Genomic DNA, 17,733 nt, shown 5'->3' with positions numbered 1-17,733 from the left:
CCCCGCCCCCGCAGGGACCGCCCCTCTGCATCCGGCCCCGCCCCCCGCTTATGCCGCGCCCCTCCGGACTTCCGCCCGGAGCTCCCCGAGTTCGCTCTCCGCAGCCCGCGGCGCCTCCGGCAGTGTGGGTCTCGGTGCGCCGGGGAAAGCCGTCCGGGCCTGCCGCTACCGCCGCGGCCGGGCCAGGGTTCCGGGCGGACCCCGCGGGCTCAGGTGAGAGACCGCCCGGGCGCGGGCCGAGGTGGGGCGGTCTAGGGGTCTGCAGGGGCGCGGGGAGCCAGGCAGGGCCGAGCGGGGCTGTGGCCGAGCCGGCGGCCTGGCCGGCCCTGAAGGTGGTGGGGGTGGGTCCTCCACTGCGGCCCCTGTCCCCGCCAGCCCGCGGACCGAGTCTGCGAGGAGCGAAGGCGTCGTCGTTCCGGCTCCGCTGGGAGGGGAGAGCCGCGGGGGCCGGTCCTGGGGCCGGGGGCGGGCCACGGTGGTCTGGGGTCTCCCACGGCGGCGGCCCGCGCTCACCCTCGCTCAACTTCGGGGGGAAACTCGGGGGGAGGCCCCGAGTCTCACTCGTGGAAAACCAGGTCGTGGTGACGTGCCAGTGGCTCTTCTGGGGCCCGTCGGTCCTGTGCTCCCTGTCCCTGCCCCAGATGGAGGCTCAGAGGGCAGGACTAACCCAGCCCAACCCACCCCTGTGGCAGGCGGAGCCCCTGCCCTGTGCCTTGCACAACCTCATTCACTAGAAAGTGGAGGCCCTCCGGGGCCAGGAGCCTCTCCCTGCAGGGGCCCCAGCCTCTCGGGGGCACACGTCCCTACCGACACTCCCATACAGGTCTTACCTGCTGTCACATCCTTCACACCTGTGTTAGAGAAACAACCAACAGGTGTACAGAGAGATGGATTGACTTTGAGCAGCTGTGGGGGCTGGAAAATCCAAAATCTGCGGGAGAGCCAGGGAAGAGCTCAGGGTTCAACTTGAGTCTGGGGGCAGAGTTCACTCTGTTCTCTTAAGGCCTTCCCCTGACTGGATGAGGCACACCCACGTTAGGGAGGGTCATCTGCTTTAGGACAAGTCTACTATTGTACATGTCAATTTCACATAAAAAATGCTTTCACAGCAACCTGTGACTGTGTTTGACCAAACATGTGGACACCACGGCTTTGCCAGGGTGACACAAAATGAGCCATCACAACACCCAACCCCAGAAATGCTCCCGTAGACAGGCTCTGTCCTTTCATGCACATAAGAGAACACCCTGGGTCCTACTCTGCTCCGTTATGGCTGAGTCTCCTCCCTGGGTGATCCTGGTCCAGCTCTCTGACCCTATAGACTTCCTTACCTGAGGAATGGGAGCGCTGAGTCCTGGCCTGGCAGAGCGCTGTGACGACTCACAGACATCGCCTGTGATGTGCTTGGAAGGGCACCTGTGCCCCCGAGGACCTGCTTCCTCCCCAGTGGGGGCTGAGGCTCCCCGTCCTGCTGGCCTGGAGGTGGGCGGCAGCACTGGTTCCCTTTCCCACCGTGCTGCTCCCACACCGCCTCTGGGTGGCCTTCCTGCAGACCTGTCAGGGTCACTAGTAACCTCCTCCCTGGGCATGGCTCATCCTCCCCCTGGCCTCAGGGACATGACCCCCTCCGGGTCCCCCAAGCCCCCTCGGCTGCCCCTCCTGCCTCCCCTGGGCTCTGGCCTGGCCTTTCTGTGCCCTCGCTCCCCAGTGGTCCCACTGTTTGAATTGCCTTTGGGCACCTGCCGCATGGCTCTTTTCTCGACTTCTCTATTTCCATAATAAAAAGATGAAAAAGTCCCATCCCTGTGCCTGTCACCATACCCTAACATTCACCGCAGCTCTGTTCATGAAGCCCCAAACTGGAAACAACCTAGCTGTCCTCCAGTGGGCGAACGGTTAGGCAGACTGGCACCCACACGTGGACGAGGGATGGGCGGTGAGCACACACAGCTTGCAGGGAAGGAGGCTCAGGGGCATGCTGAGTGGGCAGAGATCGCATACTTTGATCCCATTTGTATATGTTCTAGAGGTGACAAATGATCTAAGCGGAGAGGTTAGTGGTTGCTTGGGGCTGCTAACAGATTAATGGTGTGGGGGTGGCTATAAAGGGGCAACCCTGGGGGGTCCTGTGGGGTGGAACGTTCTATATCTTGACTGAGTCGGTGTCAGTCCCTCATTATGATTTTGACTGTGGTAACGTCTTGAGAACTGGATAAAGGGTGTATGAGATGTCTCTTTCTCTCAGAACTGCGTGTGTATCTCAAAATAAATTCTTAATTTAAAACCATTTTTAAAGAAGGATTCAATCACAGGTTTTTCTGTTTTACAGATGCCCTGAAAGTTGGAGTGATTACTGAGCCTAAGATTCTTCCAGCTCTGAAATTCAGCTGCTGACATGTTGTTTCGAAAACTTACATCTGCTAAAATCTGTTCCAAGTAGGTGCTTCAGCGTTTGGAGCGGCCGCGGCCTGAGGACCGGTCTGAAGCTGGCCTCTGCAGGGGGCCCTGGCACCCTCCCCAGACGTGCAGTGGCTGTGGCATCGGAGGGGAGGCCGCCCAGGCTCCTGCCGCCACCAGCTGCCTCCCTGTCAGCTTTACGGGCAGACCCGCTAAGGTTGTGTGGATCACACAGTTCCTGCCTCAGTAGAAGAGTCCAGAAAAGGGAACCATTTCCTCAGGTAAGAGCATGACTCAGATAGAGGTCGGCATGGTGCTGGAACTTATTTGCAGAGGAGGGCAGTGCTTCTCTGTGGTTAATTCTGGAGCACGAATGTCCAAGAAACGGGCAGGAATTGGTTTTAGCCCAATACAAAGAAGTCGGGTTTGTTTGTTTTTTTTCCTTTAAAAACTGGGCACTTTCCAAGACAAAATGAAAGAAAAATAAGATTTTTCCCTCAGGAAATAAAAATAGTCTTGGTGTGATTGAAATGCGTGGTGTTAGAGATCAGCTTCCTGAGACCTGGCCCTTCCTGGGGTCAGCAAGGAGGCACCCGCCGCAGGGCACCACGTCTCTCAAAGCCACCAGTTCCGCCGAGGACCTCGCCCTCCACCACCCAGGAAACGTTGAAGGAAAACCAGAGGGACGGGGAAGAGCTCAGGCCGCTGCGGGGTGCTCTTCTTGGTGGCCGAGACCGCCTGTGTGACAGGGAAGCCGTGCCCGCAGGAAGCGCCTCAAGACTCCTCTCCTTTAAGGTGCACGGTTGAGACTGTAGAACAGGGAACGTGTCAGCGCGCCTGCAGGACTCCATGCTGGGCAGACCCTCATCCTCTGGGCGATGGGAGTCCTGGGCCGGCAGCACCGACGCGCCCTCACGCACCCCTCTACTCTCAGGCCGAAGCCAGCACCGGTTCCTCGCCTTGTGGTTTCAAACGCAGAACGAGCTGCCACCGGTCTCTGAGCCAGTTTCTGCACGCGGCCCTTCACGGTGGGTGTCTGGGCCAGGCCACACATGAGACCCTCTCGCAGCGGTGGGGGACCCTGTGCCATGGCCACCACAAGGCATGGCCCGCTGTCTGCGGGGGAAGCGAGAAAGGGGCAAGGCTCAGAGCCCTCGGGCCGACCGACACCGTCACGTTACGCCCCGTGACTCTGGTAGAACAGCCTGTGAGAAAGGAAAGAGCTTATGGTGCAGGAAGTAGGTGAGCGAGCTAGTGGGTGACACCTTGAGACATGCAGGGCTGAATCGAAATCCAAGGATGAGGGGCCGGTCGGAGGAGGTCCCAGAGGGCGGTGACGGCCGTTTGCAGAGGACGGAGCCAGGCCAGCACAGCAGCTCTGGAGGTCGGAAGGAAGCAGAATATCTGTGAGCCGTTCGGAGGAAAAGGCAAATCCAAGTAGCCCGTATTTAGTCAAAAGGAAGGAAATCATGCCCAAAAAAGTAAAAAGCAAAGGGAAGAAACCAAAAGGAAGAAGAGGGAGTTAATTAAGAGAAAAGCTTAATTAATTAACTAATTAATTAATTAAATCAGAAAGTATAAAATTGGTAAGACGGGGCGCCCGGCTGGCCCGAGCGTGCGACGCTGCATCTCGGGGTCGTGAGTTGGAGCCATGTGTTGGGTGTAGAGATTACTTAAAAATAAAGTAAATTAAAAAAAAAAAAAAAGTCAGTGTCTCAATTAAAACAATAAAATCAGTAAGACCAAACACCAGTTCTTGAAAAACAAACGATGAAATAAACTCCTGACGAGATAGAGGGAAACCAGTGAAGTGAGACAACACTCAGGCTTAATGAGAAGCGCAGATGTTGTGCGTCCACACTGGCACCACGGTCGTAAATGGGAAAACCTCAAGAATTCGATGCCTTATGCAAACACACCTGAGAAGAAACAGAAAATTGGAGCAGGTGGTGAGCAGCAGGGACGCAGCGGGCTGCAAAGTTCCCGCCACGCGGGCACCGGGCTGGCAGCTTCCTGCCACGCACGGGTGTGTGCTCCCAGCCTGCGTGAGCCCCCGGCCCCAGCTGGGCCTCGAGACAGCGCAGCCCCTGCCTTGTTCCAGCTGTGACCGCCAGAGACCCTCACACAGGGCCACTGGGCCAGGCTGCCTCAAGTGCCTGACCCCTGGCGACCAGGGCAGGATGTTTTTTCTGTTCTGAGCCACTGAGTTTGGGGCGGTCTGTTTGCCAGCAGCAGATAACCGGTGATGAGGGCTTAAAGCCGTCCAGCAGAGCGAGGGCCGTGGGGACAGGACCTGGTGTCCAGTGGGAAATGGCCACCGCCCCTGCGGCCTGTCGGGCGGCTCATGGAGGAGTGAACGGTGGCCCCGTCTCCTTTCTGCAGCTAAGATTCCTTTATAGTTTATTTTAACTTTTAAGATACCATTTGTGGTTTTCTTTTCTTTGTGAATATAAAGTGGAGTGTGTTCATGGTAGAATATTTAGCAAGTACAAAAAAGTTAAAATAGAAAATACAGTAAAACCTTGGATTGTAACTTGTTCTGCGAGTGTTCCACAAGATGAGCAAACATCTCTAATAAATTTTAACTTGATAAACGAGCCATGTCTTGCAATACAGGTAGTACAGGACGCCGAACGTCACGTGGTCACAACTGAGCCAATGGTTCTTCTCTCTCTCTCTCTCTCTCTCTCTCTCTCTCTCTCTCTGTGGGATTGTGGGTGATCGTCTTCCATGCTTGGATGTTTGGTCTCAGGCTGTGGTGTTTGGCAGATATCTGTGATTTTTCAGAATGTTACAAGGTGCCCACAACTGGCACTGGTGTATTTTTGTCACTTCAAAGCACCAATGGACAGTCCTTTGCTTTTCCAGACAAGAGTAAGCTTAGGAATGCTTTGCTTCATTCTAGGTCAGGCTGCCTGCAGATAGAGACCCTTTCCTCTGCTGCCTTATTGCCGGTTCCATTAAATACAGTCTATGACAAGAGTTTGTTAATACTGTGCTGTAATCAGCATCTGTGTGAACGTTTGCAATGGCCCCCATGCAGAGAAAGGTTGAAAAGAAAGGCAGGAAGAAGGAGATGATCACGGTGGAAGTCAAGAAGGAAATCGTCGAGAAGTACGAACGAGGGATGCGAGTGGCCGAAATTGCAAGATTTTATAAGAAGTCTACGTCGACCATTTGCACAATATTAAAGAAGAAAGAAGAAATAAGGGGGCTAGATGCAGCAAAAGGAGTCACGAGAATATCAAAGCAACGGCCACGTGTTCTGGAAGATGTAGAGAAGTTGCTTCTGGTTTGGATAAATGAGAAACGGCTGGCAGGTGACACCGTGACCGAGAACTTTATCTGCGAGAAGGCAAAGGCCTTGTACACCGACCTCGTAAGTAAACTGCCAGGTACGTCAACAGAAAACGAAGAAGGCTTCAAAGCAAGCAGGGGATGGTTTGATAACTTTAAGAGGAGAAGCGGCATCCGTAGTGTTGTGAGGCACAGAGAGGCTGCGAGTTCGGACGCTAAGGCAGCGGAGGTGTTCGCTGCCGAGTTCCAGAAGCTCATGGCTTCCGAGTGTTACCTGCCAGAGCAGGTTTTTAACTGCGATGAGACGGGGCTGTTTTGGAAAGAGATGCCAGAGCGGACGCACATTACGGAAGAAGAGAGTGCGGTGCCTGGTCACAGGCCCGTGAAAGACCGTCTCACCCTCTTGTTTTGCGCCAACGCGAGTGGGGATTTCAAAGTCAAGCCCCTGCTCGTGTACCATTCCGAGAACCCACGAGCCTTCAGGAAATGCAGGGTGCAGAAGAGCCAGTTAAACGTCATGTGGAGGTCCAACAGCAAGGCTTGGGTCACTCGTATCTTGTTCGTCGAGTGGGTCAACGAGGCCTTCGGTCCTGCAGTGAAGAAATACCTTCTGGAGAAGAATCTGCCGCTCAGAGCCTTGCTGGTGATGGACGATGCCCCTGCTCATCCTCCAGGCTTTGAGGACGACCTGCTGGAGGAATTCGAGTTCATTAAGGTCAAGTTCCTTCCTCCCAACACCACTCCAGTCCTCCAGCCCATGGATCAGCAGGTCATTTCCAACTTTAAACAGCTTTACACCAAAGCGCTATTTCAGCAATGCTTTGAGGTGACCAAAGGAACAGACCTTACCCTCCGAGAGTTTTGGCAAAATCATTTCCACATCGTGAACTGCCTCCAGATCATCGATAAAGCCTGGGACGGGGTCACCAAGAGAACCCTCAATTCTGCTTGGAGAAAACTGTGGCCCGGTTGTGTTCTTGCACCTGACTTAGAGGGGCTTGCTCATGAACAGCAGCCGCCAGTTGTCGGTGAAACGGTGTCCTTGGGGAAGACCAGGGGACTGGAGGTGAATGAGGACGACAGTCAGGAGCCGGTGGAGGAGCGTGGCCGGGAGCCGACCACCGACGAACTGATGGGTCTGCATCGCGAGCAGCAGCAAGAGGTTATGGGGGAGATCTCGTCTGCAGGGGAGAAAAAGGCCAAGGAGTCCCTCACTTCAAGTGAGATTAGGGAGATGTGTGAAAGGTGGGAAACAGTGCAGAAGTTTGTAGAAAAGCACCACCCGAATAAGGCTGTAGCAGTGCGAGCGATGAATCTGTTTAACGACAATGCGATGTCCCATTTCCGTGAAATCCTCAAACGGAGGCAAAAGCAAGTGTCATTGGATAGGTTCCGTGTTAAAGTTGCACGAAAAGAAAGAGATCCCACGGAGCCAATAGACAGCAGTGATTCCGTTAGAGATGATGAAAGTCGTCCTACCCAATAACCCTCCTCTCTCTTGTCTCCCTCACACCAGCCACGAAGGTTTTCAAAGGTCAGTGCAGGTTAATTTGTTGATTTTCCTTTATATTTTGTATTTTCTTTATTTTGTATTATACTTCATGTGAACACTTTTGAGTGGTGGAATGAATCATCTGCGTTTCCATTATTTCTCATGGGGAAATTCACTTTGATATACAAGTGCTTTGGATCACAAGCATGTTTCCGGAATGAATGATGCTCGCAAACCAAGGCGTTCCTGTACAGAGAACTGGCAGGCGGCCCCCCCGCTGCCAGGGCCCACATGTCCTTCGTGTCCGTGCCGTGTCCCGGGCTGACACCACCGGCTGTCCTGTGGCACACGCCGTAACATCGATGCTCTCGGTTAGGTTCAACGCTAGGCCACATTGTGAGGACTTTGTTTCCCGTGACATTAGATGTTTTTGTAAAATGTCTCTTTTCAGTAGCCATTCATCATTCATAGGACTTCTGCCCCGTTGTTGGATATTAGGAGGCCCTCACGAGAGCAGGTGTGGAGCCGGAAAGCCCAGCTGAACTCTGGGGCCAGTGATTTCTGCCTCCTGCCCCCGGGCCGTGCCGCAGCCTGCGCCCCACGGGAAAGGGTCCCCGAAGAGCCTCCTCTCGTGAGGGCCCCCAGCCGGGACTCTGGAGGAGCCGGTTCCTCCCTGAGCTGCACATGCAGGCCTAGACCCCGCTCGGTCTTGACAATGTGCACATGGTCGTGAGTGTGCGGAAGGGCACCGCTCCGGCCCAGAATCAGCACCCGCCACGGCGGCGGCCAGAGAGGCACACGCCAGCAGTTGTACCTGGACCCCTCGTGGTATCTCGGAAAAGTTACCTTCTTGTATTTCAAATTGGCAGTCTTAATTTTTAAAGAAAGGAACGGCCTGAAGTTAAACCAGTAAGTTAAAAGTCGCTCCCACGGATACGGACAGAATAAAAGAGACACCAACAAACGTTGGCAAGGATGTGCGGAAATTGGGCCCCTCGTGCGCCGTGGAGGGAAGCAGTCCGGCCGCCTCTCAGCCAGCGAATCAGCTCCGCTCAGCCCGGCAACTCTACTCTCAGAGAAATGACGGCACACCTCCACGTACGGCATCCACGCACAAACGTCCACGGCAGCCACAAGGTGGAAACAACCCAGATGTCCGTCCACAGAGGAGTGTGGTCCGGCTGTGCCGTGGAGTATTGTTCAGCCGTGAAAAGGAGTAAGTGCCAGCAGTGCTACAAGGTGAATGAGCCTTGAAAGCAGCGTGCTGGGTTGCAGGACCCAGAGGCAAAGGCCGCGTATCATATGACCCCTTTTCTTTGAGTGTCTAAAACAGGCAAATCCCAGGAGACAGAAAGTGGATTTGTGGTTGCCACCGAGAGGGCCGACGGGGAGCGACTGCTAATGGGTGGTCTTTCTGGGGTGATGGAGACGTACTGCCATTAGGTAGCGGCGATGTTTTCTCCTATCTAAATATACCAAAACACCGAGTTGTGCACTTTAAAGGGGTAGATTTCATAGTATGTGTGTCATATAAATAAAACTTTTTAAAAATCACTGAGCTGTGTGCCCGGACATTTGATTCAGTTTGAAAACGAATTGAAATGGCTTTCAAATTAGCATTCTCCTTTAACAAAACAGACCTGAGTGGCCCCAGTTTTCAGGGTCCAGGCTGGACGCCCAAATGTGTCTGGGGTGGCGACCCCAGCTCCACTGGCATTTGGAATTTGGGGACGGCAGGGTGAATCCCGATGCTCTTGTGCAGAGTGGTGCCTTTGGGCCCGGTGCCCATCTCTGTGGAGGCGGCCAGGCACCTCCAGGTCCCCTGTTGTCTGGCCGGCTGCTTACCCAATGAAGACCCAGCAGAAATGTGTGAATCACACATGTGCTTTTAAATTTTCTGGTCCAGGGAGCCTGGCTGGCTCCGTTGGTAGAGCATGAGTTTCTTGATCTCAGGGTTGTGAGTTCAAGCCGCACGTTGGCATAGAGCTTCTGTTAAAAAACATAAAAAAAAGTGGGGGGTGGAGTTAATTTTTCTGAATGTTTATTTTTGAGAGAGAGAGTGCAGGTGCAGGAGAGGCAGAGAAGGGGGGGACGGAGGCTCTGAAGTGGGCTCTGCACTGACGTGGGACTTGAACCCATGAACCGTGAGGTCATGACCTGAGCTGAAGGCAGACGCTTAGCCGACTGAGCCACCCACGTGCCCCAGGAGAGGAAATTAATTTTCATTTCCTAAGTCCAGTGTTCCCTGAATATCACCGTTCCCACCTGTAATCGGTATAAGAGATCAGTACAGAGACATTTGATGCCTTACGCCAGGTACATTTTGCACTGAAAAGTAGGGCGTAGCTGACCTGCTGGATGGTGGTGGGGGGGTGGGGGGCGGGGCAGGGCTGGGAGGAGACAGGGACTCCAGGCCTCAGGGGCCTCCCCCATGAGGCCTACGGCTTCGGGGGCTCCAGGGCTGGTGCCAGCTGATGACCCTCTGACGGCCCCTCGGCATTCCTGCCGCGTGTCTTATGGGTAACACGGGTGGGGGCTGCCACCCATAGGGCCTGGGAAGGCTGGGTGCCGCGTGGGGGGCTGGGCACCGTGTAGGGGGCGCCAGGAGGAGTCCAGGGCTCTGGCACCCCCGGCAGTGAGGCTGCCTCGGGCAGTGGAGCCTGGGAGCTGGCAGCTCCGTTGTCACCCCCTCCTCGGCCTCGGCCACCCCTGTGATAAAGGGCACAGGACTCACCTGGAGAGGGGGCCACACAGCGGCGCCCCCTGTTTGCAGAAAGCATTATAGGAAAGTGGTGAAGGGACCATGACTTGGCGTTCACACGAGAGTGCTTTGGTGACATTTAAAGTCACTTCAGTGACCACAGTGTGGAGAGAATCGTGCTCTGTGGCCGCAGGAAGCCCCCTGGCCTTGTTCTCCTGGGACGGAGGGACAGACAGGCAGAAGGCTCAAGCCAGTAGCCAGCCGCATTGGACTCTCAGCCAGCCACGTAGCTCCTTCCGGGTTCTTTTAACTTCTGACCTTTTCCTTTACTTCCCACCTTTCTGGGAGGCTTGGAGGGCAGCTTTAGGTCAGGACACACCGTGAAGTGTCTGCTCCATGCTGTCCTGTCCTGGCCAGGAGCCTGGCCCTCTGGGCTTCCAGCCAGGTCTCAGGCTTTGCTGCCGTGCTCCTCCCACGCATGTGGCCTCTACGCAGAGAGACCACCAGCTGGAAGAATGTGCCTCCCGGCCCGTCTCAGAGCAAGCCAGGGCCCCGCGCTGCTCTCCCTCCTGTAGAGGTGACGAGACAGCCAGGGCTGTGCGTGTGTCAGCCACACTCGCTCTGTGGTTCCCATGCCCTCACTTGCCCCAGGCTGCCCACTTCACCGTGCGGCGGGGCCGGGACCCCAGCCTGAACTGTGCAGGGTGCCAGCGGGCTCTGCCTGGAGGAGACAACACTGCTGGGAGGGTGGCTGCGGCGTGGCCGAGGGGCAGGGTTTCGGGAGGCCTTGGGTCCTGCTTGGTCGGTGCGCCCTGGAGCATCGGGAACCTGTAGCAAACACTGGACATGGCTTGTGTCGACCCCGATAATTAGACAGCCAGTTGTTTTGCCAGCAAAATGGGCTTACACGGGAATGGCAGAGGCTTTGCGATTCGGGACGAGCAAGCCATGACGAAGCCACAGGCAAGTCTGGAGAACAAAGGAGAGGAAGGTTACTTTACAGAGAAAAAGGAGACGGTTGTGAGGCACTGCATGGAAGGGAAACCCCTTGGAGGAAGGGAGGGCTCAGGGTGCCGGCAGCTTCTCCTTGGCCGAGTCCTTCCTGCTGAGGGGTGAATGAGGCCCCAGCTAAAGTTGTGTGCACGCACACACAGGTGCCTCTCTTGCTGCTGGGTGTGCGGCTGGCGCAGAACGCTAGGGCTGAGGGCTCCCCCTGCTGGCTGTCTGGCTCCACGTAAAAGGATGGTTCCTTTATTCTGCTTCACATCTGCTGGGGCCTGGCGGGCCTGTGCGGCTGTCAGGTAGGCTCTCCTGGGCCAGCTGTCAAGAGGAGGCCACCTGGCCCGCGCCCTCCTGCTGCCGGGTTTGCCGCTGGGCCAGGGGCTTCCCACTCAGGTGTGGAGCAGGGGCCAGGGAGCAGGGCCTCTGGAGTGAGTGGGTTCTTTGAGGCAGATGTTTTGTTGTGCTGCAGGGTACCCGGCAAGAACCTGGCTCAGGTTAGCCGCCTTTCAGAAAAATACATGGTGCTTAAATGAGTTGCACATTTTGACTGTTCATTTTAAATAGAAGTTCTCAAACTGCCAGGAGCCGCTCACCCCAGTGGGCTCCTGGAAGGCCGTCCGTGGGAAGGCCTGCTGGTTGTGGTGTGGGTTGCAAACCCAGAACCACATTCCCAGCTAAAGATGATTTGGACTCCAGATTTTTTAATTTTCACTTTAAAATGAGGTCAATTAAAAAAGTCTGTCGTGGGGTGAACTTGAACTTGGTCTCTGCCAGCTGTTTTCATTCTCAGAAGCACATGGGTTTCAGTGTGTTGCTGCACTTTGTCCAGGGCTCGGGAACAGAACAAAGGTTGTGTAATGAGAGCTGAGCGGAGTTTCTGTGGCCTCGGTCCTTTCTCCAGGAGGAGGGGGTAGGTCCGTCTACCTGTCCTGGGACTGGCCTGTGAACGGAGCCCACTGCCCGCCTCTGGGTGGCCAGACGCTGGGTGCTATGCTACTTAGAGAAAAGGGGAAGAGAGCCTGTGGCAAATCTTGGAATCGTAGGGGTTTCTCCACTAGAAAAAGGCCCCTCCCTCAAAAGGGCCATTTGGTCATCTGCCTCCTTCCTGGGCTGACCGGCGAAGCGGGTGGCTGCAGTGCAAAGGAGGTCGTCGGGGTCATGGCAGTCTGTGCTGTATGCGGCGTGGAAAGAGCCTGACCACGAGGCATGGATGGACCACACTTGGTCTGCAGGACAGGCTTCCTCCTCTGGTGACCTGACTTGAAGGGGTCAGAGGAACCTTTGCCCTGCACCGATGCTAGTCTTTATTATAATTCTGATTGGACTGGGGCTCCACCTTTTTTAAATTTATTTGAGAGGTGGAGGGGGGGATGAGTTGGGGAGGGGCGGAGAGGTAGAGAGAGAGAATCCCAAGCAGGCTCCACGTTGAGCGCAGAGCCCAGTGTGGGGCTGGATCCCACGTCCCTGGGGTCATGACCTGAGCTGAAATCAAGAGTGGGATGCTGAACTGACTCAGACACCCAGGAGCCTCAGCTCTACCTTTTTAAAGAGGAGCCCCTCAGACCACACAAGGGTGGGGATAGCCAAAGAGAGGGGGTGGCCTGGGGGCCTGGCTGTGCCTGAAGGAGGGCTTTAGACAGGACGCGTGGCAAGCCCTCGGCCTCCCTCTGAGACCCTTCTAGCAGCTGTCAGAGTGGCCTGCAGTTCAGAGGGCAGCGCAGGGCACCTGCCTGCAGTCGACCCAGGGACAGAGGCCAGGGGGAGGAGCCACCATTTGGGGTTTATTTAAACCACCCACATGGCTCTCGGTCATGCAGGTGGTGGGTGCTTGGCCCTGTGTTTTTGGACGGTGGACAGAAGGGTGCTGAGCCAGAACTCTGTACCCTGGGGGGAACTCCCGCCCCCCACGTCATGCTCTTTGCTCCTCCCCACCCCCATCCTTGTGTCCAGGGAATGCAGGCACAGGATGTGGCCCCAGGGGCTCACACTGCCCTTGGGGGGTTGCTGCTTGCTTGGGTGGGGCGTGGTGTGGAAGGACCCTGCCTAAGAGGCCCTTCTGCACATGTGCTACACATGCCATGAGGTGTTGAGGGCTCTAGAAACAACGGTGTTGACGCCATGGAGAAGCCAGGCCAGGGCCTTGGCCTTGCTGAGGCCTGGAGGCTGCTCCAAGTTAGCCCAGGGAGGAACCAGGGTTGAAGGACTGACCAGGGGAAGAAATGGGCGGGGCTCCTGGTGCCTCCTCAGGGAGGGGCCCACAGGACCTGGACGGTCTCCAGCTTCCCCTCGTGGGGGCCGTCTGCTGGGCCCAAGAGTTCCCCTCCCTCTTGAGGCCACAGGGGCCCGAGAGGTCTCCTTGGCACAGCCCACGAAGGCACTTGTGGCACCGGACTGCCCCCTCAGCACCCAGCTTTGAGGGGACTCCCAGGAAAGGGACAGCAGTAAACAGGTGGATCGGCGGGAGACTGTGACCCGGCAGGTGTCACAGGGGAAAGACCGTGAGGGACGAAGGTGGCACGTTGGCTACATATGAGACGAGCAGACAAACGAGGAGAGCCCCCAGCTCCTGCTGCTCCTTCCAGCGGAGAGCCTTGCCATGGGCCTGGAGGAGCACCTGTGCGTGTGCCCCATGGGGCCCGGCCAGTGTGCAGGGGTGCAGGTACAGGGGTGGCCGAGACCCCCAAAGAGGGTGTGCTGTGGGAACGAGTCTCTGTCCCCCTGATTTGCTTGCTGTGGTGCAGGAGGAAGGAGGCCTCCAGGCAGCAGGTCTGGCGGGGCGGGTTGGGTCTGGGGGCGGGGTCAGGGGCAAGGCCAGGTGTGGGAAGCGGGGGTTGGGGTGCAGGGCTGGGGGAGGGCTGAGGGCCAGGGTCAGGCAGGTGTGTGAGGTGGGTCAAGGTGGTCTGGGGTGTGGGCGGGGTCTGGCACGGGGTGGGCCATGGTCAAGGTGGGGCAGGTGCAAGGGTAGCCGCCGTCTGGGAGATGCTTTGGTCTTGCAGGCTGGAGCGGAGCCCTCAGGATCTTCTGGTTTGGCACATTTGGCGTTTATTGTGGACTTGAGCCACCTTAACGTGATTTCGGAACAAGAAAGATCCAGGAGGAAACCCACAATGGAGAGAAATTATGATTGTGCTACGTTAAAGTGAGAGCTGTCCCTAAAGCGTCTTCCTGCTGTGAGTCCTTCTGTTTCTTGAGTTAGGTAGGAGACAGGATGGTTTATTGTGAGGAGAAGGAGGGGCTCTGGGGCGTGGGAGCCTGTGCCTGGAGCGTGCTGTACCCAGCGTGTGCAGTGCGCGTGGCAGGGGTGGCGAGTCGGGGGCGCAGTAACTCGGCACAACCCCGACCTGCAGGAAGGCGCCTGTCCCTCCTTGTCACCGCATGAGGGCCCATCCTGCACCCAGCACCAGGAGGGGAGGAGGGCTGCCGCACGCGGCGGGAGCGCTGACCCTGACCACGTGTCTTGGCAGGGAGGCTGGCACCCGGAGCGTCGGGGCAACGGCCAGGAGGTGAACAGCACACGACTGTAGCTTTTAATAGCTTTCCTTTGCATTAATTTTTCAAAATTTGCAAGCTTATTTCATTTTCCAAATACTCTACTAATATGCATAATTGCCTTTATAAATAGTAAAAAGCCAGTTAAAAACAAATAAAAGTGAACGGTGGTGCAGGGAAAGAGCTGGAAGAAAACCCAGGTTTAGTCCCAGATGACCCCCTTTTTCTCACACGCAAATGAACGGCAATCCCTCTGGCTCTGGTGGAAAGTCAGACCGGATGTGGTCCCTTAGTGTCCGAGGGTGCTCTGACCGGTTCGGAACCAAACGTGGGGAAGCATCAGGGGTGTCTAGCCCCCGTTGTGGTTGAATTGTGTCCCCCTAAAAATTCATATGCTGAAGCGCTAAACCCCAGCACCTCAGAATGTGATCGTATTTGGAGACAGCATCTTGACAGAGCTCATTAAGATGAAATGAAGTCATTAGGGTGGGCCCTCATCCACTCTGAGTGGTGTCCTTGTGGGAAGAGATCAGGACACAGACATGCACAGAAGGAAGACACAGGGGGAAGACGACCGCGTTCACACCCAGGAGAGAGGCCTCGACACCTTGATATTTGGCTTCCCTTTTCCAGAACTGAGAGAGATTAGATTTCTGTGGTTTAAGCCATACGTTTGTGGTGCTTTGCTTTGGCCACCCTAGGAAAGGCATCCCCCCACCCCCGGAGGCCAGTCTGTGGGTGGGGTGGGGTCGTAAGCTCGCCGTGAGGACCACCCCCTCCTGTAGTCCCGTCTCTCCCTTTCTTTCCTGGTGAGAAGCCCAGGCCGGGCATCCATTCATCTGAGCTGTGGTAGGAGATGTGCACACCTCTGGGGCAGGTGTTCCAAGAAGAGAACCGTGCAGGCCGACATCATTTGTGGACTTGGGTGCGACAACACTTAGGAGAGTAGTGAGACATACGGCAGCACCGTGAACAGAGCGTGAGCTCTGCAGGAGCTGGGTTTATAGCAGAGACGCCTGCCTGCCGGCCAAGAGCCACAGAGACTGGGTGGTGGCTGCCTACCCCAGCCTCTTTTGAGGCCCATTAAAATGATGGTAAAGGGGGCGCCTGGGTGGCTCAGGCGGTTAGGCGTCCGACCAGCTCAGGTCACGATCTCGCGGTCCGTGAGTTCGAGCCCCACGTCGGGCTCTGGGCTGATGGCTCGGAGCCTGGAGCCTGCTTCCGATTCTGTGTCTCCCTCTCTCTCTGCCCCTCCCCCGTTCATGCTCTGTCTCTCTCTGTCTCAAAAATAAATAAACATTAAAAAAAAAAAATGATGGTAAAGGCATTTAAAAAGGACAGTTTTGCCTTTTTACTAAAGGCAAAAGTGCTTAACGGAAAAGACAAGGGGAGGAGATGGAAAGCAGGGTGACTAACAGCCTGAGAAAGCTGGAGCCTGAGGCAGAGGGGTGACCCCGTCCTGGCCCGAGCCCAGGGAGGCTCCAGACTGGAACCAGGGTCTTGGGGGTGTTTTCAAGTGGAGGGGTCAGACCCTGACCTCGGAGACCTGGGCGGTGGCAGCCGAGTGCCCGTCTGCAGGTGAGGAGGGAGCATTCCCTCCTGACAGACCGGCTAAGGCGAGAGACCTCTGGGCCCTGGTCTCCCAGGCCCCCAGTGTACCCGCACCAAGGACTGGCTTCTGCTCAGCCCCCAGGCGGCTGTTCAGTGGCTCACTCTTGAATATGAGCAGTGGTCTCCAGACGCTTGAGAAAAGCTTCTGAGAGGAAAGACAGTCACTGTGTAAGCAGGAAAAAGGGCGTCGATACAGAAGAATGTGTATGAAAACAAAGACTGAGTCATGAGGTCCTCTGGGGTAAGAAGAGAAAGAGTTCTTGATTAATGAAATTTTGATAGCGGAAATGAATAATGCAACGAGCATTTTAAAAAATAAAGTTCAGGAAACCTTCCCCAAAGGCACAGAAGAGGAGAGATAAGAAAAATAGAGGTTCTTCCAGGAAGCTCAGTATCTAAGAGCACTTCCGGGACAGGACGGAGGACAGGGAGGCCAGGACATTGTCAAGGAAAATAAAAGACATGTCCCAGAACTGAGGGACATAAGCATACCCGATGGACTCCACCCCATCCATCCTGCTGAGACCCTGGATGCTTGAAGGGAGGGTGCCTCGGGAGGAGGAGACAAGCGTCCTGCATGCAGTGGGGAGTCAGGTGGCTGCAGACCTCTTGGCACCAGCACTGGGAGTTAGAAGGCAGTGGAGGGCCATCGCCATCACCTGCCGCCCACACACAGCCAGACTTCCAGCCAGGAGCAAGGGCCCAGGGAAAACTCTTGCAGACAACCAAAGCCTTGTTAAATGTGCTTCTTTGCGATTGTTCTCAGGAAGATGCTGGAGAATGTGCTCCTCAAAACCAGAGGAAAACTGGGGAAGGTGAGGACTTGGAAGTCCAGAAACGCAGGAGGCACCGGGAGAGGAAGAGAATGGGAGTCTCAGGGTGGAAGCTATGGCACAGGGCTGGAGATTGGCTCTCCAGACTGAGACAGAGGACAGAGGCTTGAGAAGGGATGTCTTTAAGAACAAGTGATAGACTTCCAGGATTGTTTAAACATGTGGAGAGAGGTGTTGGAATTCTGTCAGAGTCCCATTAATGATGGCAATGTAGAGCATCCAGCAGTGCAGTTTGTTCTTTGATCTATTCCCTTTCCCCATTCTTTACATAAGATGATTTCTAGTGATCTGTCTTCAAATCCCCCAATTCACCTGCCATCTCCAATCCACTGTCAGGCCCAATCAGTGAATTTTTCATTTCAGCTATTATACTTTTTATCGGAGAATTGCCATTTAGTTCCTTTATATAGTTTCAAGTAATTTCCATTTTCCTTTGTCTGTTTACTCATTATGACCATGTTTTCCTTTAACTTTTTGGACATGTTTTCCATTCATTCTTTGCATACACTTACGACAGTTGTGTTAGTCTTTGATAAACCCATCATCTGAGCCACGTGGAGTTGGTTTCTATTTTTTGGGTTTGTTTCGTTATTGTTGTTTTTTGTAATGTTTTCTCCTTGATTATGAGCCATATTTTCCTGTTTCTGGGTAGATCTTGTGATTCTCATATCATGTACCGAACGTCGTGAATGGTGCATCGCAGCAACTCTGGATTCTGTTATCTTCCTCTGAAGAACGTTGACCTTTGTTCTAGTAGGCAGTTAATTTCTAGCTGATTACCTTGAACAGGCGAGCATGGCTTGGCATTTCGTGAGGATGGGTCTTTGTGTTGGTGGGACTCAACCTGCAAAGTGCTCCATTGTGGATTTTACCGGGGCTTGGTTCTGGATTTTGGCAGGGCAGGTCAGGAG

General features: G+C 55.2%; 1 protein-coding gene across 4 annotated transcripts in view; it reads left to right on the top strand.

Moving 5' to 3' along the window:
* The window catches only part of EXD3 (exonuclease 3'-5' domain containing 3), an 81,700-nt gene that overhangs the window by 1,053 nt on the left and 62,914 nt on the right, over positions 1–17,733 (top strand). For 2 of the 4 annotated variants that reach the window (XM_081791045.1, XM_060608079.3), the window contains exons 1-2: positions 44–213; positions 2,330–2,678. The gene's annotated coding sequence lies outside the window, so the exon portion shown is untranslated. Of the gene's footprint in view, positions 1–43; positions 214–2,329; positions 2,679–17,733 lie in introns of those variants that run through there. The other 2 variants (XM_060608080.3, XM_060608083.3) reach the window with 2 other exon arrangements.

The sequence above is a fragment of the Panthera onca genome, chromosome D4 (assembly GCF_046562875.1).
Source record: "Panthera onca isolate mPanOnc1 chromosome D4, mPanOnc1 haplotype 2, whole genome shotgun sequence".
NCBI classification, from domain to species: Eukaryota; Metazoa; Chordata; class Mammalia; order Carnivora; family Felidae; genus Panthera; species Panthera onca.
Note: the sequence above shows the minus strand (reverse complement) of the source record. Positions and strands in the feature narration are given on the sequence as shown.